General features: G+C 42.0%; 1 long non-coding RNA gene across 2 annotated transcripts; it reads right to left on the bottom strand.

Annotated features, from left to right (window-relative positions):
• Positions 1 to 14796: 14796 nt before the first annotated feature.
• LOC107054533 lies at positions 14797 to 25857 on the bottom strand. Of its 2 annotated transcripts, XR_003071674.3 has the most exons (3): positions 25611 to 25857; positions 18132 to 18206; positions 14797 to 16557 (listed from the first exon to the last, which is right to left on the bottom strand). It is a non-coding gene; the product is annotated as an uncharacterized LOC107054533 (long non-coding RNA). The 2 variants fall into 2 exon arrangements; XR_001468885.4 differs by lacking the exon at positions 18132 to 18206.
• Positions 25858 to 26927: the final 1070 nt, after the last annotated feature.

Genomic DNA, 26927 nt, shown 5'->3' with positions numbered 1-26927 from the left:
TCTACTTTTCCCTAGTTAGGAAACATAGCCTGAAGATCTTATGACAGCTTGAGCAACAAACCAAGAAAATTACTCAGATATTCTTTCAGGCTGATGAATGGCAAATAGAATGAAACCAAATCAGATGGATGTTATACCAAAACACTCTCCAGCTCTACTGAAACTCTTGATAGAATCACAGAAACTGGAGAGCTGAAGTATCACCAATGTCACATCACATCACCATAGTCTTGTGTAACAGAGTCCTGAAAGTTTCCAAAGCTGGAGATCATTCATTCCTCTAGATACCGGTTCAAATTCTGCACTGTATTCCAGTGAAAAAGCTTTTCCTGATGTCCAGCTAGAACATCCCAAGATTTGATTTAGAATCATAGAATCATGGAATGGCTTGGGTTAGGAGGGACCTTGACAATCATCTAGTTGCAGCCCCCTTTACCATGGACAGTGACACCTCCCAATACATGTCTAGCCATTACAGCCATTGTCTCTTACTGTTAATTTCATGGAACAGACATAAACCTCTGCTATTCGGAACTTGCAGAGGAAGAGGGAAGGAAGAGGGAAGAGGATAGCAGGACTGAAAGGAGGAAAAGCAAGATCAATACATCATGATCACAATTGGAAATCAGTCTTTTAGAACAGCATAAAGGATGAGCAACTTTCTTTCTTTACTCTTTATTGCATAAAGTCAGAAGTTGAAAGTACTGAAGGAACACAGCCAGTGAAGTCTAAACCTTCTTTACAGAAAGCACAGTGTAATGCAGCAGCTTCCTTTGAACTGCTGTGTACCTTAGCCATTTCCACATGCATTTGAACAAGTACTGATGTTCTCATGGATGAATTCTACAGTCTCCTACATGGTAACAGGGCAAGAGGTTGGCTGGAAGAGACATTAATAATGGTGTTGCCTTCTGCAACTGTGATGTTGGCCTCCTGTGTTAGCCCTCTTGAGCACACTGACCAATTACCTGATCAGGGCCAAATCACTGCAGACACACACCAATATGATGAGCAGTAAAATGGTGTCTATTCACTACTAAGCACAGCTTATATACCTTTACTTGAGCTATCGTGCCCTGTCCTGATTCGTTTGTACTGGATGTTAGCCCCTTACCACAATTCCTTATTTGGCTCCTATTTCCTCCTCATTCCTTCGCCTTCTTATCTTGTTTACTTTGTTAGCAAGGACAGTCTGTCTGAGCACAACAGCACCCTTTCACTGTGCTTAGGGAGAGGCCTATCCCGTACAGCACGTATCCCCGCAAAGCGCCTACTACAACATCTCCCCCTCCCTAAGCTAAATATTCCTTACAAGCACCTAACCCGTACATCGCGAAGCAACGCAAAGCACCTAATCTTAAATACATTTCAGCAAACTATTTCCACTGCCCTTCTACAGCGATCCTTAAGCAAACATCAGAGCAACAGGGAGCTAAACTGACCATAGTTAGCTGGGTTGTGAAACTGACTTCAGCCATCAGCATATCCACTTCTGTTCTTACTTTCATTCTGGTTCCTGTACAGCTGTAACTGAGTCTGCATGTGACAAGTATCTTGTGCTCCCAGGGGACACACAAAATGAAGCTTTGTTTATAATTCTTCTTTTGCCTTCTTTATTTATTTACTTATTTATTCCCTGTAACCTCACAGTCCTTAGAACAAAAGTGTAATCTAGGCATGCCCAACCCGTGGTGTGCAGGCTCCAGTCATCCAGCACAGCAGACAATGTGGCCCAGCACCTCTCTGCATGCTAATGGCAGCAGCATCGACTGAAAGCAGGGCATGGGGGGGCAGTGCTGTGCAGTGCTGACTCCCGTGACAGCAAATAGTTGTGTGCATTTTGATACACTGGCTAAACACGGGGCTCAGAACAGCAAAGAATACACAGCCGTGCTTTTTGTTTTAATAAAGGAATTTGAAAATAGCATGATGGAATCCTTTGAGTTGGAAGGAACATTTAAAGTTCATCTAGTCCAACTTCTCTGCAATGAACAGGGACATCCATAGCTTGATCAAGTGCCCAGAGCCCCCTTCCAGCCAGGCCTTGAATGTCTCCAGGGATGGGGCTTCCACCACATCCCTGGGCAACCTGTCCCAGTGCCTCACCACCCTCACTGTAAAAGACATTTTCCTTATCTGGAGTACTGCGTCCAGGTCTGTGGCCTCCAGTACAGGAAGGACGTGGAGCTCTTGGAGTGGGTCCAGAGGAGGGCCACTAAGATGATCAGAGGGCTGGAGTGCCTCTCCTCTGAGGAAAGGTTGAGGGAACTGGGATTGTTTAGTTTGGAGAAGAGAAGGCTCCAGGGAGACCTCATTGCGGCCTTCCAGTACTTGAAGGGAGCATATAAACAGGAGGGGGAACGGTTGTTTATGAGGGTGGATAGTGATAGGACAAGGGGAATGGTCTTAAACTGAGGCAGACAAGGTTTGGGTTGGATATTAAGAGGAAGTTTTTCACCCAGAGGGTGGTGATGCACTGGAACGGGTTGCCCAGTGAGTCTGTGGATGCCCCATCCCTGGAGGCATTCAAGGATGGGCTGGATGTGGCTCTGGGCAGCCTGGTCTAGTGGCTGGCGACCCTGCACATAGCAGGGAGATTGAAACTCATGAATGAAATGATCACTGTGGTCCTTTTCAACCCAGGCCATTCTATGATTCCATGATTCTATGATTCTATGATTCTCTGATTATAGAGAAAAAGTAAAATGTCACAACTTTGCAGAGCTGTGATTAGCATTACATTTAGATAAAGGACTTGCCTGCCTATATGTGTTTTATGTGAGACCTGGAAGTGCTATATGTGGTTGTTGTTGAAGGCTGTTCTTGAGCTGGGGCAGCCTGTGCTGTTGAACATGTCAGTGTTCTTAGGGTGTATATTCAAGTTTTCAAGAATGATGACATGGAAATCCATGGACAACTGATAAATAACAAATTAATTCCTAGTTTTCCTTACAGCTCCAGCTTCTCACACAGGGGATATCTCAATGTGCTTTCCTTCCAGCTGCTACTGTTGAATTGGACCTGTTTTATCACCAGTTCTTTGCATTCTTGTCATATTCACTCATCATCAGCCAATAGCTTTATCCAATGATATATTGAAGTTCAGATCACATCATTTTTGCTTAAGAACAATCTTTGACCTCTTGTTAACACAATGACAGTACAATAGACAGATCTGTAAAAAATCTGCTCAATTATTGCAGAGTTTTGCTCAAGTAATGCAAATACTAATCAAGACTCAAAGTTCCTTTCTCCTTTTTGGTGGTCCAGAAGCACAGTCAACACATACACACACAAAATGAAAAGAAGTGGTGAGTGCTATTTTTATCGTTATTAGGGAAATGGCATTCAGGCTATAGTTACCACCATTATCTGATATTGGCCATAGTCGTCTGCAATGAATAAGGATAAATGTCAACTATGCAAATAAGGATATTCCAGAAATGTTTTTTTTTACATTTTAACTCCTCTAACAAGGAGGAGACAGTAAAACTGTCAGTAAAAAAATGAATTATTTATATTCTTTCTCTAAAACTCTCTTGACACTGGCAAGCTCCTGGTGCCAGGGCTGAGAGCTATAGAGTCACAGAATCATTTTAGGTTGGAAAAGACCTCTAAGATCACCAGATCCAACCGTTTTCTTAACACTGCCAAGTCTAGCACTAAGCCATGTTGCTAAGCACCACATCTACATAGCTTTTGAACAGCACAAGGCAGTGTAAGCAGCAGGGCCTGCTGCAGGCCTTAGAGCAGAAGCAGAGTCTGCAGCAGGGCACAGGCCATCAGCAAGGCCTGTGGTACAGCTCAGGAAAGTAGAATGGCCTGTGGCAGGGCCCAGGACAGCACCAGGGCCTGTCATAATAGCTGAAGCAGCAGCAGGGAATATGACAGGTCTCCAATCAGCAGAGAGGCCTGAGGCATGGCTCTGGGCAACAGCACAGCCTGTGGTGATGCTTGTACACCACCAGTGTCTGCTTCAGTGCTAAGGACTGAAGCAGGTTTTGTGTAGGAACAGGGGAAGTACTAGGTTCTGTGGAAGGACGTGGGGCAGAAGTAGGGCCTGTGGCATAGTTTGGGGCAGCAGCGTGTTCTTTGGTAGGGCTCAGGGAAGTGCCATGTTCTGTGGTAGGGCTCGTATCGTCAGGACAGGGCTCAGGGCAGCAGCAGGGAAAGGCTCCTGTTGAATAACAGTAAGTATACCTCCTACTAGCTGTATGTTGCTTTTCTTAAAAATATCTCTTTCATGTTGACTAATTTCTAGAGTAAATGAAAATAATATATTGTGTGTATAAGTAGAGATGTTTATATCTACATTTATAATAACCTATGTGCAGTAATAGAAGTAAATACTACTATTTTATATTAGCTGCTCTGGAAGTAATGTCTACCATTTATTTCCATGGAAACTACAAGAGATACAAAGAGAACCATAACATTATTTGAAAGAGCAAATTGTCTCTACAAAATGCTATTTTTCAACATAGTCACCACCATTAGCTACGCTTCTATGCCAGCAATGAACAACAGCCTGCAAGACACGTTCCTAAAAATCTACACCAGCAGAGATGACCCATTCTTCAGCAAGCACCAATAAATGTCAGTGGCTGCAATCTTTTTCTGCATGGAAGAATTCAGTGACGCAGCTTTGCTTCACACACACTTCCATGTCAGATGCCATTTTGTCAGACTGCCTCTCTGCTGCCATCTGTCACACAGCAACAAAATGCAGCAGAATATTGGTGAGAAGCTTCAACCTCTACTGCCATAACACCATTATCCACCTCTGATATCGTTGGCCAATATAATAAAATAGGAGGCATTACTTTTGGAGCACCCCTTGTAGGCTGTAATAAAAAGCACTAGTATTGTCTTACAAACAGAAAGGAAAGTACCGGTGTAGAAACCAGAAATAGGTTGTAAATTAAGACCTATTACTATGGTGTAAATACAGACTAAAATTCGTGTTTTTAAAACAAACATACATCTTTGTAGACGTGATAAATTTGCAGCAAGTATCAAATTATTTACATGGTGTTTTATAGCCTGTTTATAAATTAAATAATTTTTTTTAGAAATTATGCTTCATATAATTGACAAGCAACAATAATAATATTGTGCTAAGCACGACTTCCAAGCACTTTCCATATTAATTCTGAAGGAAATATGAAAACAAGATTTCTTTTTAATATTTACCTTTTATGAACAGTTTCAATTTCTGTCCATGGAGCATGAAAGCAGAGATTGTTTTTTTCCCAGGATACTCTGAATCGCTGATCTTATTTCTCTGTTTTTCTATACATGAGTAAAAAATAACTCCTGCATAAAGATATTGGTCCTCCCAAACACTAGACTTTGCTCTTGGCAGAAAAAAAAAAAAAAGGTGTTAGCAAGCACCAAATGATCTTTTTTGAAAGATCACATCATCATAGGATTCAGGCTGATACTGATACATAGGAATAAGAACAAAGTATTTCTTCTGGGATGTCTTGGATTTCTGTCAGATTCTGGGACCAATGAAGCAAACACTCATGGGAAATGTAAATCAAGTAAAAAGAGGAAGGAAAAAAACAAAGTAAAAGTAAAAAAGAAAAGAAAAAAATAGTTTTAGTTTAGTACTCTAGTACTCTATAAATAGAATATTTTATTTAGTACTCTACTCCAGCTAGATGGGTAGTTACAACTGATGGATTCTTTAGGGCCTTTCTCCAAACAACTTGGATGCACAAATTATCAGTCTTGCTCATGTTCTTTGAGCCATCTCTCTGGTACTGGTTTTCCCTGGAATGTCCTCACCATGCTGGAGCTGCACCAGGTTGAATCTTATCTTCCCTGGCATATGGAAACTGGAATGTCCTTGCTGAAGGGTAGGTCCTCCACGGACCATCTGAGGGTGAGTCCAAATTCACAAAGAGAGTAGGTGACTCCTTAGACCCATGCTCAATCCTTTCAAACCCACTGAACCTGATGCTCATGATGAGCTGCTATTCAATTCATGCTACAGCTGGCATCTAGCACATCATCTTTCAGTTTATCCAGCACTTACATTCTATTTTCACCCTTTATCTCTGTTTGTGTGAGCCTGTGATGTCACTGGATATTTATGGGGATGAGGAGACCGCTGGCCTCAGCCTGTCATGACAGGACTTTGGCCAACCTACACAGTACAGTGACACAAGATGTCCCAGTAACTCCACCCTTTGAGGGCACTCCACACATAGCTCTCTGATGGGCTGTGCCATCCTGAATCCTGTCCTTGCTTCACAGTGCCTGTCAAGAACTGACAGTCCTTTAGGTGTATTCTATAAAAACTCAGTCTGTACATCATCTCTGTAATCTGTGACTTTCGGGCTTGTGTCTCAGGAATTAAACACTCTCTTTTGTGAAAGCTATTTTCAGTGTTGCTTCTCCATAAAACTTCTGAGGTGAACATCCTTTAATGAACGTGAAGAGCAGTTTGATCAAGTATGATGTTGATTGCATAGTTTGAATCATACTGGAACTCTTCTTTGCAGAAGATATCATCCTATAAAATATGCTGTAGTTTCTTCTCTAGCATGAGTGCTCAGGATTCAACCCAGTGTATTTTTACCAACCTCTGTCTAGTTGTGTTTTTTCAAAAGACTCAGGTGTCTTCTATTCTGCTCTGAGAGCAAGCACCAGAAGGATCATCTAATGAATTACTGAATGGAATTAATCACATAGTTAATTATGGAATTGGATTTAGACATGTTTTGAGATGTGTTGGGTTTTTTTTCTGTTTGATTGTTTTCTGGTTGTTTTGTTTGTGTGTTTGTTTGCTTTGATGAGCTTGCAGACACTGAGGGGAGATAAACTGCAGGGACAGATTAAGTCAGAATAAACAATATCATTAGTCCTACTCAAGTCAACATCAGTATAAGTAAATCCAGATCAGGATGGAGCAGACCAACTTGGTTGTGCTTAGTAATGCTGTGACTTGAATAAAAGAGAGGAACAAAGGATGGATCACAGCCAAACTTTCATCTGTTTAAGAAACTGGTGGATTGGATGCCCTGGGAAATTGCCCTCAGAGATAAAGAAGTAGAAAAGAGCTGGAAGATATTTAAAGAATTTTTTCTTCAGGCACAAGAGTTCTCAGTTACAATGTGGAAGAAATCAGGCAAGGGAGGCAGGAGACCATCGTGGCTGAAGCAGAACCTCTTAATCAAACTAAAACAAGAATACATAGTGCATACACATTGGAGGCAGGGACATAACATCCTGGGAAGATTATAGGGATATGGCCCAGAAGTGGAGGGATCAGATGAGGAATGTGAAGAATAACAGGAAGGGTTTCTACAGATACATCAGACAGCAAAGGAAGATAACAGAAACTGTACTATCATTGAGAAGCAAGACAGGAGACCTGACTATGACTGCCTTTGAGAAGGTTGAGGTACTCAACTTTTTGCCTGTCTTCACAGTCAGTTGCTCTTACCATACCTCCTGACTAATGGAATGTCAAGGCAGGGACTGGGGGAATTAAGATCCACTGACTGTGGAAGATCAGATTAAAGAGTATCTGAAGAAACTGAACATGTATATGTCCTTGAGACCCGATGAGATGCATCCTGAGAGAAATGGCATATGAAGTTGCTAAGACACTATCCATGACATGTGAAAAGTCACAGCATTCAGGCAAAGTCTTCAGTGACTGAAAAAGTGAAATCACAGCACTCATTTTTTAAAAGGGTAAAAAAGGAGGACCTACAGGGTACTGCAGATGAGCCTCACCTCTGTGTGTGGCAAGATCCCAGAGCAGATCCTTCTGGAAAGCATGCTAAGGCATATGGAAAATGTAAGATATAAGGCATATGTCCCCCACGGTGATGCGGGACAGCCAAAATAGCTTCACAAAGAGAGACTCATGCCTAAATTGGTGGCCTTCTGCAAGAGTTACAGCATTGGTTGACAAGGGAAGACCAACTGATGTCATCCACCTTAACTTGTTTTAAGCTTTTGTCACTGTCCCACACAACATCCTTTTTTCTAACTTGAAGAAACATGGATTGGATGGATGGACTGTTAGGGGAATGAGGAACTGGCTAGATACAAAAAGTTGGAGTCAATTACTCTATGTCCAGGTGGAGATTAGTGATGAGCGGTATTCCTTATGGGTCCATTTTTGGACTTGTGTTGTTTAATACCTTCATTGGTGACATGAACAGTGGGTTTGAGCTGAGTAATGCAGTCAGTTCTCCAGAGGGGATGCAGTGCCATACAAAGGGACCGTGACAGGCTTGAGAGGTGAGTCCAGCAAACCTAATGAAGTTCAACAAGGCTAAGTGCAAGGTTCTGCATATGGCCCAAATACAAATACGGTCTGGACAATGAGTGGATTGAGAAGAGCAGTGCAGAGGACCTGGGTACTGGACCAGTACCTGGGGGTACTGGTGCATGAAAAACTAAATATGAGCTGTCAGTGTGTGCTTGCAGTGCAGAAAGTCATTTTTATTATGAGCTGCATCAAAAGAAGTGCGACCTGCAGGTCAAGGGAGGTGATTCTCCCTGTCTATTCTGCCCTCATGAGAACCCACTTGGAACATAGCGTTCAGTTTTGGGGACCCCAGCACAAGCAAGACATGAATTTGTTAGAGCAGGTCCAGAGGAGGACCACAAGGAGGATCAGAAGGCTGGAGAACCTCTCCTGTGAAGACATGCTGAGAGAGCTGGAGTTGCTCAGCCCAAAGAGAAGGCTCCAGGGAGATCTTCCAGAACCTAAAGGGAGACTACAAGAAAGATGGGGAGAAATTCTTCACTATAGTGTGGAGTGATTAGACAAAGGATAACAGCTTTAAATTGAAAGAGGGTAGAATTAGATTAGATATAAGAAAATTCTTTACTCAAAATATGGTGAGGCACTGTAACAGGTTTATCCAAAGAGGCTGAGGATGCAGAATGGAATGGAATGGAACGGAATGGAATGGAAGGGACCTCAAAGTTCATCTATTTACAACCTCTCTGCTGCAGGCAGGGTTGCTAACCACTAAATCAGGTTCTAGATCAGGCTGCTCAGGGCTCCATTCAACCTGGCCTTGAACACCCTCAGGGATGGGCACCCACAACTTCTCTGGACAACCTATTGCAGCACCTCATCACTCTCTCAGTGAAAAATTTCCCCTGATATCTAATCTAAATCTCTCTTTTAGTTTAAAACCATTCTCCCTTGTCTTATCACTATCTACCTGTCTGAAAAGTTGATTTCCCTCCTGCTTATTGTCTCTCTTTAAGCACTGGAAGGCAGCAGTGAGATTTCCCCTGAGCCTTCTCTTCCCAGGCTGAACAAGCCAAGCTGCCTCAGCCTGTCTACATGGTAGAGGTACTCTAGCCCTTTGATCATCTTCATGGTCTTCCTTTGGACCCATTCCAGTTCCAAAGGCAGTCTTGGACCTGCTCTTCTCTTAAAGTGGAAAGCATTTAAAGCCAGGTTGGATGAGGCTTTGAGCAAGCTGGTTTAGTGGGAGGTGTCTCTGATCATGACAGGGGAGTTGAAACTGGATCATCTTTAAGGTACCTTCCAACTCAAACCGTTCTAAGATTCTCTGATTCTATGATCTTTATTTCTACCAAGATTGCTGAGGAATAATACAGGATAGGAAATAATAGGAATTTATACAGTCTTGGATCATAAATATCGAGACCTGTCCACCATGTTGCACTGCCATGCAGAAGCACATTCAACAACACCAAATTTTATATGCTCACTATCCTGCAGGGCTCCCTTGGGTAAGTAATAAGAGTGTCTCAGTTGCTATCTTGGGAGGGATTTCTTGAACATGTCTGGCCTGTAAAGCCTGCAAAGCACCCTGCAGATAACCTAAACTCAGAGATGTGTTAAAAAGAATGAATATTTCACATGTGGAACCAACCACAAAACAAGTTCAGGCTGGTTTAGGTAACAACCAAATATAAAAACTAGGCTCAAGGTCAGATCTTGTCTGCCAGTAAACCAGATGACAAATAAATACACTTGTTTATCTTATTTTGTAATAGTGCAGGATGCTAATAATTGGCTACCTAAATATAGAATTTACCAAAAGCAGTGTTCCTCTGCCACTGAGGTGGTTTTAATGCTGAGGTTCCACCTGCAGGCATAATGAGGTCTTCACACACTCGTTTAATGATCAAGTCATGGGAAGAATACAGTCCCAAAAGGGCTGGTATTCTGTTACTGTCCCCTAGCACCTTAAATTTTAGAATAATGTCAGTAGATAGATTCTTTTAATATTATTATGCTGAAAGTGCATCTTTGTTTCGTTTTGCTGAACAAACGTTGTTTTCAGAAGCCTCTTCTAAAAGCAGTACTTGAGGTGCAGTCCCATCAGAGCTGAGTACAGAGAGATGATCACCTTCCTGCTCCTGCTGGCTACACTATTTTTGATGCCATTGGCCTTCTTGGCCACCTGGGCACACTCCTGGCTCAAGTTCAGCCAAGCATTGACCCCTAGATCATTTTTCTCCATGCAGCTTTCTAGCAACTCTGCACCAAACCTGTAGCATTGCATGGAGTTGTGACCAAAGTGTAGGTCCCAGCCTTTGGTCTTCATAGAATCATAGAATGGCTTCAGTGGGAGGGGACCTTTAAGATCATCTAGTTCCGATCCCCTGCTATAGGTAGGGACACCTCCCACTAGACCAGATTGCTCAGAGTCCCATCCAGCCTGGCCTTGAACGCTTCCAGGGAGAGCGCATCCACTAACTTGCTGGGAAATCTGTTCCAGCATCTCACCACCCTCATAGTAAAGAATTTCTTCCTGACATCTAGTCTAAATCTACCCTCTTCCAGTTTAAAACCATTTCTTCTTTTCCTGTCACTACATGCCCTTTTAAAATGCCCCTCCCCTTTCAGGTACTGGAAGGCTGCTATAAGGTCCCCCTGGAGCCTTCTCTTCTCTAGGCTGAAGAGCCTCAAATCTCTCAGCCTGTCCTTGTAAGGGAGGTGTTCCAGCCCTCTGATCATCTTCACTGCCCTCCTCTGGACCTGCTCCAACAGCTCGATGTACTTCCTGTGTTGAGGGCCCCAAAACTGTCTTGTTGAACTTCATCCCATTGGCCTCAGCCCATTGCTCCAACATGTCCAGGTCCCTCTGTAGGGGGGCCTTCCTACCCTCAGTTAGATTGACACTTCCCCCTAACTTGATCTCATCTACAAACTTAGCGAAGGTGCAGTTAGTAAGTATGTGCACTAGTCAGTACAACTCAGTAAGAGTTGTGCACCAGTATATACAAGAATGAACGAAGGAAAGTTTTTGAAGGGTTTTATCAGCATTAGCCATGTGGTTTCACCTTTTTTTTAAGGCTGAAGTACGTTTCTCAGAAGAAAGTTCTTAAAGGCTGGGAAAGTTAATTTGAACGGTTCTCTGTGTGTGCAAGATACTCCAGCTCAAACTATTGCTTTGTTAAACAAGTTTTTGGAAAATAAACCACAGAGTACCTCATCACAGAATCATTTGAGCAAACCAGAAATGGTCTTGCTCCCTCCTTGAAGATATTGCAGAGCTCGTGTTGACTATAGGGAATAGCCCTATCATTGGCTTCTAACAATGTGAATTCCAATAAAGATGAGGGATCGGGGCTATAATGTTGTCAAGTGGTATCTTGCGTGAACAATACCGATGCTTCCTCTCTTCTGAAGTCTTGACCATTTGAGACAGCAGAAGTCTTATATGAGATGCATTTGAAGGTTGCTGCCATTTCCCGATTTTAAATCACTGTAAAGCACTAGGTAACTTGCTTGTGAGTGATACTGGCATTACAAGCACGAGTATCCCAGCACTGGAATAGTGGATGGAATAGCCCACTTCTGGAAATGGATGACTAACAACATTGAGTGTGAATCATAGCTTTAGAAAAGCTGACTTCTGTATGAGATGGAAGCCTAGTACTTTGTGAAGGACTTTCCATCTGGCTGCAAGTTGCAGCTACGCTGGCTTGATTGATTGACAGCAGGGTACTAAAAATGTAATGATAGAAGCTTTCTAAGATTGAGGATTTCTTCAGCTGAGTGAACCAGCAGCACTGCACAGAAGCCAAGGTAATTTAGTAGAATGCTAGATCAGCAGAATGCTGCTGATCTAGGTGGAAGGTCTTCGGATTGCTCTGTGTAGTTGTGGAAAGCTTAGCATGCACTTGGTCAGAGACAAATATTGAATATGCCAGTTGCTCCAAATGGCATCCTTGATTTGATTCTTTTAAATGTGAGCTTATTTCTGGGACTTAAATGAAGAGAGTAGGACTGGAACAGATTTTATGGCACATCCTCCACCATCATCTTCCCGTGGAGAAAGCAATACTTGCTGGCTGCTTACACTTCAGTGGGAGAAGGTCATAATTTGTTTCACACTTGTGTATTTGCATCTGACAGACAAACCAAGGCCTCATCTATCTGTCTCAAATATTGAAAGAAAATGTGAAGAGATCACGTAAAAGAGTAGGTACATCAACTTAGACCAAATGTCTCTGCCTCCTCTGAAAAGTTAACACACTTCTGTTTGCATACAGTAGCTTTATGAATATTTGACTGTTATACGTGAACAAATAATTGAGAAGAAATTGAGCTCTACTCCCAACTGTGATTGAAACTTTTGAGTAAAATTTCACTGTGGAGTGACCAGGTAGGAGAGCAAGTTGCTGCTGGCCAAAGAAAAGCATCAGATGATTGCAAATGGATGGCTAGCTGATGAAGATGCAAAGGGAGCCTAGCATTTCTTCAGCATTTTCTCACATGCTTCACTCAGCATGGAGCTCACTCAGCCATCATTGCTTTCATCGTGATTTCAACCTCTGCCCTCTCAGACCTGCAGAATTCAGTTCCCATCTCTATATGCTCCATAGAGAGTGCTCCAAGCGAATGAAAAAGCACTCTGGCCACCTAATTCCAAATTGTATGCAGTCTCCGAACAAATTCTCCTGCTTTGACACTTTCTTTGATTATTGGACTTGCACTTTTTTTGATGATTGATCTTGCAGGCCTTTCCTAACCCAAACAATTCCACGATAGGGTTGCCTATGAACAAACCACCAGTGTCAGAGTAAACTGGTCACTGCTACTGGAGATGTTCTTCTTGAACCCATAACTGAAGTCCTTCAGTGAGATCCTTCCTGAGTGAACAATGGGGCAAGCAAAATTATGCATGGCTCTGTGGAGCTTCTCCTCAGGCTGACTTGAAACTTGTGATGGAAATTTTGTATTGCCTTAGGCTCTGCGAATGTTCACTTCTGAGAGCTAATTAATCCTGTGGGGTCATCTGAGTATACTGTGCTGTGGGAGGAGCTCCTGTGTGCCTAGCAACAACTTCTGATGCAAATAAGGGGAAAAAATGGAAAAAACATGAAGTAGGAACAGTAACATGACGTAATTGTTACAGAATTTTGAAGAGAGAATATACTTATTCAGTTAATATTTATTTTTTCTGTTTGGCTTCTGTGTAGCATTTTATGAATGAAATTTGGATCTAGAATCATAGAGTACCAGGAGCTGAAAAGGACCATGAGGATGTAGAGTCTATAATTGTTCCGAAGAATGCAATTCTTATTTTAAAAGCTGTGGATGCACAGAGAGGTATCTGCTGCTCTGCCGGAGCTGTGGCCCATCAAGTGTGCTGTGTGCTGACACAAGCCAGGACAGCGCAGGGCACCTGCTCCACCAAGAGTTAGCTGCTGAAGAGCTGCTCTCCAAAGAAGCTATTGTTCACCAGCAACAGAATGCTGCCTTGTTGCAAAATAAGCTCAGCGGCTGTTCTTAACCATGAAGCCCTTTCTGCACAGACGGGATCTGAACCTTAAGCCCAGTTTTATATTTTGTCATTACTCCAACATGCCTCAGCTTGTTCTGCAGACATTTCTAGCTAGGAGGAGAAAAGTTGAGCCTGTTTATGTATCACCTCTTGGTTACGCTCACCTTTTAGTTATGTGCATTGTGTTTTATCCTTCTCTAGACATTTCTTTTTGGCATAACACATTACAAGACTTCCTTATTCAAAATTATTTGTACTTTGCTATGAATTGGTTATAAACCCCTTTGCAAACATTTTTATCTTGTTGCTTATTTTGGGAGCAGACTTTTTACCATATATTTGTGCTACACCAAGTTTAACAGGCACTAAGACCTCCAGGTACTGTCGCTCTCCCCATGTTGATAGGGAGGCTGAGATACCGATGCTTCTTCCCTAACAAGAGTGCCATACAGTACCTCTTTATGAGGATACACGGCGATTACAGCAGGAGATGCTAGGGAGCGACTGTGTCTTTAAGTCTGCCAAAAGGATGAGGAGCATGGGTGACCAGAGAATATGATTTCAAAGGCACTAATGGATGAGCAGCAAAGAAGCTGCTTGCTGGTCTGCACGGCACTGTAACCAGGGAGCATTTAGACACCTTTTCCTTAACCTCTACAAAAAGAAAGGCCCCTCTCTGGTGACCGGAAGGACTAAACGTAGACTGACAGGAATATGATGTGCTTAAAATCAGAGTAAAATAAATCATATAAGGTAATGTCATCAAAAATACAGGGAAAACTTAAATGCAGAGATGATGCTTATCAGAGTTGGAAATGTTCCAACAATAAAGAAAATTTCAGTTATATATGCCAAGAGAATAAGAGAATACATTCCTTCCTAAGTGATGCTTTACATGAAGTAAATACTGTTATGCACATTTCCTAGAAATCAAATTAGAGACACCCTGAATAATTTCAGGCCTATCAACTGTACCCATATGTTGTCAATATCATGCCAAGATGCTGAAAGGGAACCCTGAGACACCATCATGGCAATTCAGTAGGATTTCCAACATCATTTATTTTGCAGATTTGTTTGGACAGAAGATGATGACCTCAGCCACCTAGATTTGTTACTCCAAAAGGTATTAATAATGGAAAGTTACATTAGTAACAGGATTAAAAACATTACATGCATTGATGTTCTGCAGTTTTCTTATATATTGCACGAAGTGTTGTGCTTAGGCCCTCTGGAAGAAACCTAACAGTGATGATACAGCCAGACTGATCTGCCTTACTGAGCAGGCTGAGAACACCATGCACAGTACACTCGCACCACTGCCACAGTCTGCATTTGAACACACCAATGTTAGATCCTTCCCCTCTGTCTCATGGTAACACTTCTTCCTTTTGGCACAGCTGGCTTCATACTGTCCTAGTTATTTTGGTCTATAGTAAGGACGATACTCAGAGTTCTCTCACTTGAATCTTGAAACCCTTTTAGAAGACCTGTGATGAATAAAGCAAGAAAATCAGAAATTGAGCACATATTAGTAAGAAGTGTCCTATACCACATGAAGCCTGAATTGTCATCTTTGCATCTACCTCCAGGAGCCTTGGAAAGGACCACAGAGTGCTGACACGTCAAAAGATCCTGCTGTGTTTGTTTTTAAACAGGTCAAAGCCCAGCAGCCGATCACCCTGCATGCTTATAGGCTCTGTGTCCAGCTATGAATGCAAGAGCAGGATCTCAGCACTGAGACGGATGAGATTTAAAATGCAGAGCTGCACAACAACTTCTACAGTATGGCTCAGAGTGCAGATGCCATTTAGCAGTGTCATTTGGAACTGCAACTCCAAATTCTCCAGATAAGCCTGTACATGTCAAAACAGTTCCTGAAACAGTGAGCCTACATCTGTAATAAAGCCTTGCATATTTCATATGCAAATGAAATTAATAATTCAAATTATATTGAAACTTAGTCTGTCATGTAGTTTTTAGTGTATTCTTTTGGAGGTAAAGAATAGAAACACAGTCACAATCCTGAAGGAACGCTGAGCAGTGGGTGGTCCTCAGAGCACATCTGTGGTGTGCAACACACAAAGTTTCTTCAGCGCCCTCCTTGTCCTCATCCCATTTGCCTATTTGACCCATGAAAGGTGTCCTTTGTATCCAGTGATGTCCATGGAAGTGGTGAAGATAGGCTTGCTGGGATACCTTGCTTGCTTTCGGTGGTTATAGCCTCTGTCACTGCTTGGCACACCAGCTACTTAATCTGCCTGTGGCAGAAGTAGATGTATAAATGGAAGCTTGTCATTGAAATTGTGTTGTAACATGGAAGGTGTTCATATTCTCATGCAATCTAGCATAAATCACGTCTCTGTGTTCATACAACGGCTGTGCACCTCTCTGGACTTGGTGACAATGTCAGTGGCATGTCCCCAACCCAGGCTGGTTGTTTCTGTTATCACCCTACTCTTCCCTCAATACTGAGCATGTTCATAGACTGATCTGCAGATCTGCAGATCATGTGCAGGAAAGTGATCTTGTCATTTCACTGTTCACCAGCAAATCTATGTTGCCCCTCCTCAAATACCAATACCTGGCCTGCATAGCTGAAGTGCTCATAAGCCACCCAAAGCTGTTCTATTACTTTTACTGAGGAGACGGCCATTCCAATGCACATCTTTCAGATTGGCAGTGTCACTGGCTAATTCTTTGGAGGATCCCTGGAAGTTTGCATTCTCATAGATGGCGTTTTTGGCCTTTTCAGCTATACTTCTGTAGTTCAGATTTCTTGCTGTAGAAGTTGGATGACAACCTGCAGGAAAAGAAAACAGGAAACAAAGTATACTATTAAGAAGCCTCTTTGACAAAAGGCATAAAATGGAGAGGAAAAAAAGGATAAGAGAACCAAGCAATTCTAGCAAAGGATAAACATAGCAGCTGCTGGATGAAACAGAGAGCATTATGTCAGAATTTGAATTTGGAAAAGTAAAATGAGATATGCACATCAAAACTGTCTGTTCTTACTTAGTCAAGCATGTTGGTTTATATACATATGCTCAAATAATACCTGAGCTTAGTGTCTGATTGGAGTACCTTATATAATAAATAAAACATGAATTGAAAGACTGGTCACCAATAGTATAATTGTCACTGCATTTTGAGAGTTATTTTAGAAATCAGTAATGCTTGTTTGGACTGGATTTCACAACTCATAATACTGCAAGGTAAAAAGAAATAGTGAAATGTTCTATTAACTTCTAAATGAAAGTGCAATTTACTGCTTGGTAGAAAGCTGGTTTAATGACCTTCTGCCTGTACGACTAGTTCTATTATTAATAAAAATGTTTTTAAATAAATCAGTTAATTTCTGACAGCATAAAGATTCCAGTCCCAAGATTCATTTGTAAACTGTTTTCTTTCACCTCACTCAGTGGCCTCTTCCAGCCCTTCTACTCCTTTGCTATGTACAGTTATCTTGCTGCTGTTTTCCCACTACCCAAAGGATGTATCAAACTTCTGTAAATCCAGACGTCAGATCCATACATATTACAACTCTCAACATGTGAACCTGATCAACTTCATTTCATAGTAGCTGCCCAAGAAACCGCTTTGTTTCCTTGTAGAAAGCACACATTTCTCCTTAATGCCAGCTTCCAGAGGTGGAGAGTAGTTGGCACTTCGCCCAGCTCAGTGCTGCCCTTCACAAGAGGCAGCTCAACCACAGTCATAGCTGTCACAACAGTCTCAAAACTTGCTGTATAGCTGAAGTGAGAAGTGGCTGATACTACCCTCAAGGATCAGAAATCAACAATTTTGTTCTGCTCTTCCTGCTCTGACTCAGAAGTCCACTGAATTACGACTAGTTTGACAAAACAGTCTCTTGTTTCTTGATTGTCTTCACTCATGAGAAGTCACTTGGATCACAGTAATAAAAATACATCAAACATTCTTTGATCAATGAGCTGTAGAAATTTTTAGCATGCTGAACTTCACATTTTTGCTTACTTGGTAAGTGCATCTGATACATGTTAGTTTTCCAAAGGGTTTCCATGTGAGATATTGCGGTGGTAAAACTATTCACATCTAAGATATGAGAGGTCTGGCTAAGGAGTTTACACTAATGAGAACAACATTCCTGATTTCAAGCCTGTGGTTTTTCCAACTTCTCAGCTAGGACCATATGGGATGTACCACTCCCACAGACAAGAGCCAGCTCCATATTGTCAGCTGTGGCAGTGAGCAAGCTACCTCTCTCTCAGCAGTGGTTTCTCAGTCATGTTAACTTTTAAGTTATTGTCCAGAGTTCATTCCCCATCCCAACTCCCACCTAAGGATGCGTACCTAGTTTTGTTAACGTTAGATTTTCCCCCTCACCGCGTCCTTTACCTTGGAACAGCACGAAGTCACATCGCTATAGTCACTTGGCAGCTCTGCCAGGGCACCCATCTGAATGTGTTCTCCCTACAATTATAATTAATAAAAGCTTCGCTCTGACTTGTCCTAAATTGTACTTGCATTATTACACACTTGGAGCCCTTATATTCACTGACAATATCCAGGTGATAGAGGTGGCATTTAAACAGCTTTCTTTAAATTCTTTCTCCCTGCCCTCCTACGTAGCCATTTCAGCAGTCACAGGGGTGCAAAGCTGGTAGAGCAGAGCAAAGTGGCTCTGGCAAAGTCGCAGTATGAACATTTTTGCTTGTTTTCTGAACTATCATTTTACTCTGTTCACACACATTAATTGGTTAGCATGCTGACAAGGTAAGCTACCGTGGGAGGAAACAATGGGAGTTTAAGAGCAATTCAGATCTTGCAAATACAGCAGTAAAACCAACAGATTTCCTTTAAAGGCTTGTTTTGCCTCACCCATCTCAGGATTTTGAAATGAAACAACAGTCTGATGAATGGCATTGATTGTGTAAGAAGAAAAACAACAACAAATAACAAGCTACTGTAGTGGTGAAAGCAAAGGAGCAAATGTTTATCTTCACAGAAAGATTTAGGTGGTTTCCCCACCTCTGGAAGTCTCAAATCCAACCCCCAGACCACAGCTGTGCTGAATCTAAAGCTAAATCTGGTTGCTCAACACCTTGCTCTAGTGAATTGTGAGCAACTCCAAGGCTAGAGCTTGCCCAGCCTCCCAGGTGCTGTGGCACTCTCAGAGATAGTATTCTCTTCCTTAACACCAGACGTGAGAAAGCTCATGGAAAAAAAAAAAGACTCAAAGGGAAGATTTAGTGGTTATTTTAATCAAATACCCACAAGCCCAGGAGCTCAAGCATGCCTTGCGTATGGGCAGACAAACAGGGCACTGAGTGCAATCTGCAGAAAAGGACTGAAAAGCCAGGAGCTGTGAACCAGACCTCTGTCCACCAGAAGGCCTGAAAAGACGTAGTGCTACAGATACAGTGCAGATGCATCCAGACTGCTCTAGACTGTCATTAAACATAATGTCCTCAAGGAGCAACATTTAACTAGCAGGACATCCTTCAAAGCCATCATTGTGCAGTCCTCCTGTGCGGTCTGTAGGATGATGTTCCAGACAGTCCTGCTATCAGGTACACCATGATTGGAAAAAGATGGGGAGCCAAGGGAGGGAGAGTTCACCTCTGCCAGAGAGCATGCCAGCTCTAGCTAAACCCTTCTGCTGCATCTGTTTCCCACGCTGCTTGTCTGGGCCCAAATCCTCTACGTAAAAATAAAGGTCAGCTTCTACATTATTTTTTATTCTGAATTCAATTGCACAAAAATTACTCATAAGCAGGAAAAGAACTTTTGCTTAGCTTTATTGCTCTGTGAAATCAAGAGGCATTTTAAATGAAAAATTATCACAGTATGAGGAAAACCTCCACCACCAAACACAAATTGAGAGGCGGCAACACTTTCAGCAAGATGCTCAAAGAGCAATCTGAAAATCTCCTCCAAGTCTCAGATAGCAAGAGAGTAATCTTGGCACCAACTCAAGGGATCAGTTTCAGTAGCATTACAACTTGAGTTGGAACCTAAAGTGATCGAGACCATTCATTTAGTCCACATCTAGACTTAGCAGATGCAGGAGACCACGTAATGAGGGACATTACCTAATGCTATCGAGTTACAGTAATTCACAGCAGCAGAAAGGAGGCCTGACTTATTAACTTTGTGAAGAGGAAAAGGACATACTGCAAGGATAGGTAAAAATCCCAGGAACTGGATTTGAAGGAATCTAAATTTCTTAAGTTTTCCTTTCATAGAGATTTGTAATGGAATCATTAAGACTGATCTGAGTAGCGAACAAAAGGGTCAGTCTATGAATATAAGTACCAGAAGAAATGAACAACAGGAGATTGATTGTTAAGAATGGCAGGTGTTGGTGACACTTAGCTCAGTGTCACCAAGCACAACAACACGTAACTTCTTGAGATACTCAGGTCAGAGCAGCCTCCACCAAGACTAAACAAAATGACAATCTGGAGAATCAAGTCATCTTTTCCAACCTTCATGATTCTGTGATTCTGTGATTACGGGAAGATAAATAGCCATGAGACAGACAGGAAATGAAGCAAAGGGCAGAGGATGAATTCCAATGACTGATAGACAAGAAGATAAAAGATCAAAATCACAGTCTACTTCTAAAATGTACAGAAAGACACATCCAAAACTATGGGTCGCTTATTTAGGAACAATCCTGGAAATGTGATGCCAGTGCCCTTTGTGCTCCATGTTGTCACAAGTAGTGCTGGCCATGGAACTGGGCCACATGTATCTTGGTGCTTGTGATAGTGTAGCAGTGGGACCAAGTAAGAACAGGAATTTCATTTTAAAATGAAATCTACATTCCCCTCCAATGACGTCTTCCCCTGAGTTTTATTTCAGTGTTGCTGCAGTGTAGCAACACTGTATATTTAACTCTCAGCTAGAAGTGAAGCAGCCTACTGGCGATTCTATGATACACCTGCAGCTGATTCAGTTTTAGCTAATTTGCTCTTGTATCATAGAATCATAGAATGGTCTGGGTTGAAAAGAACCACAATGATCATCAAGTTTCAACCCCCCTGCTATGTGCAGGGTCGCCAACCACCAGACCGGGCTGCCCAGAGCCACATCCAGCCTGGCCTTGAATGCCTCCAGGGATGGGGCATCCACAACCTCCCTGGGCAACCCATTACAGTGCGTCACCACCCTCTGGGTGAAAAACTTCCTCCTAATATCCAACCTAAACCTCCCCTGTCCCAATTTAAAACCATTCACACTTGTCCTATCACTATCCACCCTTGTAAACAGCTGCTCCCCTTCCTGTTTATATGCTTCCTTCAAGTACTGGAAGGCCACAGTGGTGTCTCCCCGGAGACCTCATTGTAGAGTGACTCTGAACGTAACAGCTTCCAGCAACACAGTGCCAGCTCATTGGAGCACTCCAGGATGAGGTCTCTGCACTGGGATCCAGACTTCAGAAGGGAAGAAAGGAAGTCAGCTATTCCTTTCTCAGCATCCATGCACCCTCCCTTCCCTTTCCAGAACAGGCTTGAGGACACTGTAACATTTCTCCCCCAAATGATGCGGTGCAGGTACATTATTCTCCCCAACAGCTCACTATTAGCTAATAAAGACTTGTGCCATAAGACTTGTGCTCCATGCCCCTCACCAGCTTCATTGCCCTTCTCTGGACACGCTCCACAGTCTCAAGGTGTCTGAACACAGTACTGGAGAAGCAACTTCATGAGAGCTGAGTACAGGGCACAATCACTTCCCTGCTCCTTCTTGCTACACTATTTCTTATACAAGCCAGGATGCCACTGGCTATCTGGGCACACTGCTGGCTCATGTTTAGCCTAGTGTTGACCAACACCTCCAGGTCCATTTTTTCCCACACAGTTTTCCAGCCACTCTGCCCCAAGCCTGTAGCACTGTCTGGACTTGTTATGGCTGAAGTTCAGGATCTGGCACTTGGTCTTGTTGAACTTCATAACAGTGACCTCAGTCCAGCAAATCCAGCCTGTCCAGATCCCTCTGAAGGTCTCTCCTACTGTGAGGCAGATTGACACTCCCCTCCCAGCTTGGTGTCATCTGTGATCTTACTGAGAGTGCACTCAATCCTCTCATTTGGATCATTGATAAAGATGCTAAACAGGACAGGCCCCAAACGCAAACAGACAGTCCCTCAGTCTCTGGTGCCAGCCATTAAGTCCTGGCCAGGGGACTATGTCCTGACAGCATCCTGATTCTGCCTGCTACTCCAAGCTTCATCTGTGCTTGGCCACCAAGACTTGGGTCTGAGCATGTTTAAGATGACAAAAAAGAACTGGAAACTCAAATCTCAGACAAGACTGAGATGACATATATCCGGATGCACACACTCATTACAGTTGGTGGCTTCATTTCTGAAAGAACAACAAAAAACAAAAAATTATTTTTGTCAAAAATCAAGATGCAGAACCAGCACTCATTACTGACAAAACTGGAACAGCTGCATCTGAGAGAAGCAGAGTAGCCCAGTGTCCAGAGGCATCAAGCCAAGGACGGGTTTAAACAACATCTCTTAAGTCTTATTTTATCAAGTGCACACAAGAAACTTCTAATTTCTAAATTATTTTAAAGAATGGAGATTAATATGGTACATGGCCCACAAATCACTGCTGTCATACTGGCAAAACTGTTATATTACTGTCACACCACTGTTAATACAGCTCTTAAGTATTAATTCATCAGTAGTACAGAATGATCGCGAAAAAACACCCAAATATCCCAATGTTACAGAACAGCAGTTCAGTATTTCCCTTCCGGTCAACAAAGTCAATATAAAATTTCCAATAACTGAGAGACTACAAGATGCAGTTACCTGAAATATAGAAGCAGCTTACCATGTTCCTGACTTATTTTTCAACATTCAATGCAAAAAAAAAAAAAAAAAAAAGTGTTAAAAATGCAGAATATTTTCAATTACATTGGCTTACATGAGATGAAAAAATAATGATCAGCTTCATATTTGTCTGTAAAAAAAAAAGTCACATCCTTTAGCAGGCAACCTCTGTCCCACCTACTAGCAATAAAATCAACAGGCATTCAAGGCCAGGCTGGATGTGGCTCTGGGCAGCCTGCTCTAGTGGTTGGCGACCCTGCACATAGCAGGGGGGTTGAAACTCGATGACCATTGTGGTCCTTTTCAACCCAGGCCATTCTATGATGACAGCTGTGTTTCCAGTATCACTGCAACTAATGATTATTTAGGAGGCATTCTCACTTAAATATGAATCTAAGCTGTTGTTTTGTGAGCCTGCTTCCCACATAATCCCTCGTGCAGAGCACAGCACTCATTTCTTTTGCAATGAGGAAGTTTTTTTCAAGATGCTGATCTGGTCAAAAAACAAGTTTTGCAGCCTGAACGTCCAAGAAAAGAAAAGGGAGAACAAGCAGAAAGGAGAAAAGTTCCAAAGAAAAGAGACAGAAGCTGTCTAGACTATTATGGATTTATGCTGTCACTGAAAAGCAATCGTGGTATATTTTACTCATGAAATCATTTAGTTGTGTTTTTGAATATATATACACACACATGTATGAAATGACATAATTCAGCACAAAACATTTCCATCTTTCTCAGCACCTGCAGACTCAGAACAGCCCTTTGGGACAGATTTATGATAGTCACAAAAGCGGTGTTAGGAGCAAATTTGAGTGTCTCAACTGCATTACAGACTGATGCAGGCAACAACAAACTCCTAAGCCCCCCATACTCTCTCTGCAGGGCACCAAAGCTGGCAGTAGGGCTTCTCGATGCACCGGGGAAAACCAGGAGGCGATACACATGAGATGGGCTGACACAAATCCCTGCCAAAAATCTATACATACAGACTCATAAGCTCACAGAAGAAAAGAGCCCCCGGTATCCAAGGCCATCTGTCCTAGTGCTTTGGGGATAAAAAGAAAATAGACTGTAAAGCCTCTTGTCTCATTTACATATGCCTTCTGCACAGAGAAGTAAGCCATCGAACAAAGGAGACTGCCACAGGGAAAGCTAAGAGATGGAGATTGTTTATTAAGTATTATTATTAAATAATGAATATTTACAGTGTTCTTTTTTTCTTGTAATGGGTAATGAAGTTTACCAAACATTTTTTTTCCCCTCCCCATCTACAGAAACAACAATTCAAACATCAGTAAAAGAAAGAATATGACGAAAACTGGACAAAAATTAAAAACAAAACTCTCTTCTTCCCTGCCTTCAGAGCATAAAAGAGAAGGATGAGGGAGATGAATGCAAACATACAAAGTTTTTGAAGACATACGGAATGACACTATACAAAAAAATACATCACATGAACAAATTCGGACTTACTCTGATTTGGAACAAAAACGACTGAAGGATTTCTGTATTTTTCACACAGCTGTTTTTTTTCCCCTCTTGACTGGAACTCATGCTGAGCTTATTTATTAGAAGCACATTTCTTACTCTCCCAGAGGACTATTTAAACATTCACCAACGCTCTTAAACACTTATTTACTTTTATTTCTTCTTTGGTTGACTTCATTATCATTACATTGTTGGAATCTATTTTCCACTACCTTGCAGATGGATAAAACAATTTAACTTGAAGCTGTGGATGCCATTTATGCTCTGCTTCCCTTTCAAAACCGTTTTGAAGAAGGTGAAATGGTAGAAAAATCAAATTAAACTCCATCCAACTCCATATCCTCTCCTCCCTCCCACTAGACCTTGTTAAGAAAACACCACAGGCACCTTGGTTAAAATAGATAATTCAGAACAATAACAAAAACACAAAAGACAGAAAGCCCACAATTATGAAAAATGAACAGAAGACTGACCAAGGAATGATCCTTACTTGACTCAAACAGCACAACAGCACACAGACCATATCCAAGAAGAGACAGTCGTCACCAGGTAGCCATAGGCCAAAAAGCAGAACCATTGCATTTTTCTTCAAGTATCAGATCTATCTGCTTGCTTGAAAAGGCTCTGCATGTTAGCAAAGGTATCTCTGAAACAATTCTTTCTGTGATGAATTTAATCTGATTTTTTTGAGAACAGAACGGGAAAAGTTTTACACATACAACCAAATGATCTAGATCTAGTACTAGTGACAAAAGATAACACAGATCCTGACCGTTGGCAACCCTAATATTTTCCTTCATCCAAACCGCATACTGTTTCAGAAACAAGCAATCAAGCAGTAAATAACCATAGCTGAAGACAGAGACTCTACCCTACTTTTGGCTCAGCACTGTGCTGAAAAGCAAGTGATTTTAAAATATTCATCAAATGACTCCTCCTGTTTTTTCCCTGCTGGTGTTGGCACACAGCTGCTTCACACTTCAGGTACGTCTCCACAGCCTGTCCACTTTTAAGCAAGCTGAGTTGTAAATTCATGCCAGGCACACAGCCTGCAAAAAGACTGTCAAATAACATAACATACAGCAAGTCATAAGAAATAGCAGCACTAAAGTAAAAGATGAACGCGCTGGAAAAACTAAGTACAGCTTTCATGAAAATCCATCACAATCAGGTCAAGTCTAGCAAGATGTGCACGTATCCAGAAGGAAGACTTCACCATAAGCCTGGATCTACTCCAGCCATTAAAAAACAACAAAAACCACAGTAAAATGCTTTTAGAGGACCTGGCAGCATGACCCATATTAAAAGCATTGCTTTTATTCCATCTGAAAAATACTGCAGCATGTTGGCATGTTGCTTTTCCATCTGTAAGTCTTAGAGTACATAACAAAAATAGACAAACATTACTCATACAGGGTGAGCAAGGACAAGAAACAAAGACTGCTTTTGCACAGGAGAATGAAATTCCAGTAGAAACACTACCAGGTTCTCATTATAGAAACAGAGGCTGAGCTTATTGCATGGTCAAATCCTACCTCAGACTTCAGCAGCAGGCGATCAGCAGCACCTCAAAGCAGCAAGGAGTCTGCTCCAGGCTACTTCCAGACATCTCCAAAGGACAGAGGCTGCCCAGCTGGGCAGTGCTGAACCACTCTCAGAAAAAGACTTCCTGTTAACGTCCAGACAGAATTTCCCATTCTACAGCTGGTTTCTACCACCTCCATTGCCTCCTGTCTTTTTGTTTTGTACCTCAACTGAGTCTCGTTCTGTTGCCCAACACCCTCTTTAGGTAGTGACAGACAGAAATTAGACTCTCCTCTCCTCCAGTCTTTTTAATGCCAGGCTTAATAAATATAGCTTCATCGCCTCACTAAGTGCTTCAAGATCACACTATTTTAGTAGCAGGTTCTTTATCCACATACCACAGTGGATACCTTAGCTTTTATCTCAGTAACTACTCATCTTTACTTATTCCTTACTTTAAATTGGGGTTGGTAGGCAGGCAGGGTGGTAATTTATACATGAACTGCATCTCCCCATTTGCTTATTTTTCCTGGTAGTTGTGGATGCAAGGCACCAGGACAGTGTTTTATTGGAGGAGGTTTTGGTTTGTTCTTAACTTCTTTTGGTGCTAGCTAGTGGTGGTCAAACAATTCTTTGCCAGTCTCTCTTCTGCACTTCTTGATCAGACTTCTGTTTCTTGGGAAACAAAAAAGTTTCTGAACACACAACATATGACCAGACCACAGAATACCCTATGTGGGCTATGGACGGCCCACCCACTAAAACACAAATCAATACCATTCGCTTCCAACCCCTTGAGGAAAAAGACGCCTTCTTTTTTTTTTGCATAATTGCATCTTACACAGATTCTTCTTTTTTTTTTTTTTTAATTTATTGATTTTCTCTGTTTGCTGCAGTCCCCCTTAGACTTACTGGGTGACTTACTTAGACTTATTGGCTTAGACTAACTGGGAGCTCAATACTAGAAAAAAACAAACAAACAAACAAAGATACCTGGAAGGTCTTAGCTTTATAGCACCCCGTTTGGTTAAGACTCTCAAGCTCACAAAAGTGTCACATTCAGAAAACAAATCCAGCATCTTGTCCTTCTCACACACCTCATCACCCAGTTGCTCTCCTAACCAGCTCAGCATCCTGGTCCATGTACAAACGTGATAGACAATGACCTCTCCTCAACACTAGGTGTCACTTCTGCTTTAAAAATGCAACAAGATGCTTCAAAAGTTGCTTGAAGAAACTACCTATTCGGCATCAGATTTCCAGGAGACCTCCAGACCTACAAATTCTTCCTAGAAGAGTAATGGTGTAGACTCCTAGAAGAGTAATGG

The sequence above is a fragment of the Gallus gallus genome, chromosome 1 (assembly GCF_016699485.2).
Source record: "Gallus gallus isolate bGalGal1 chromosome 1, bGalGal1.mat.broiler.GRCg7b, whole genome shotgun sequence".
NCBI lineage: Eukaryota > Metazoa > Chordata > Aves > Galliformes > Phasianidae > Gallus > Gallus gallus.
This window is presented reverse-complemented; position numbering and strand designations above follow the sequence as displayed.